The sequence below is a fragment of the Triturus cristatus genome, chromosome 1_2, assembly GCF_964204655.1.
Source record: "Triturus cristatus chromosome 1_2, aTriCri1.1, whole genome shotgun sequence".
Lineage (NCBI taxonomy): Eukaryota > Metazoa > Chordata > Amphibia > Caudata > Salamandridae > Triturus > Triturus cristatus.
This window is the reverse complement of record NC_140580.1, coordinates 31298234-31299194: the sequence shown is the minus strand read 5'-3', so window position 1 is coordinate 31299194 and position 961 is coordinate 31298234.

The window sequence follows — 961 nt, the reverse complement described above, 5'->3', positions numbered from 1 at the left end:
AGTACCGCCCGGGGCCGCATGCTGCCCTCTTGAGCTTTATATGTGGCCCCATGGTCAACAGCAGACCGGTTTTACTTGACTCAGCACTAATAAAACAATGTTAAATAAACAGCAAACATGTAATTAAAGGTTCATTGATGTTAAAGAAGGGAAGTAACTAGGGAGTCCTGCACTGTTTAACTTTTGGAACTCCTTCATTTTCAAAGACGTCTTGCAGCAATAGTGTAAAAATATGATAAAGTCTCTTCAAAATTCAAAAAGTGTATTTAATTAACAAGCAGAACATTTTCACCTTAGTACATTAGATTATATCAAAGCACTGGAAAGTACTATTTTAAAAGTGATAGTTTTCAAACATGTATTTAGAAACATTCATCCCCCCCACCTAGTCAACAATGGCAATAGTGAACTAAAGAGGCAAGTCAGTTGTTAAGTGCACTCTTTGGGGGTCTCAGTTCCTTGTATACATGAACAACATTATAATTTGATAAATTAAGCACAGGAAAAGGTTTTGTTCAGTGCATATCCTGAAGTCATGTATTTCAATGCCCTTTTATAAGTAGGGAAAGGGAAAAACACAATTGCCTAGGACCACACGATTTGGTCAAGTGGGGACGCCAGGATTAATACCAGGTTTTCTAGTTTCATACTGTGCACTTCAGCCACTAGATTTGTATGCTTCACTTCCCCAACACACCTATCTTACCATCAATCCTTGCACCGCCTATTCACCGCCTTGCTGGCTTCAATGCAACCCTCGGTCACATCACAGACCATACTTTTTGGCCCCTGGGAAAATATTTGTGAATACCTATGCTTTGGGGTTTTACACCTTCTTACTTTTTGTATCTCCTGCCTGAGTGATCTAAGGCTGCCAGAGGCGTTTTGCAATGCTTTTCAAAGACAACACATAAATAATAAAACATTGAATTACTAACAAGATGCAATGAAAAACAATTGC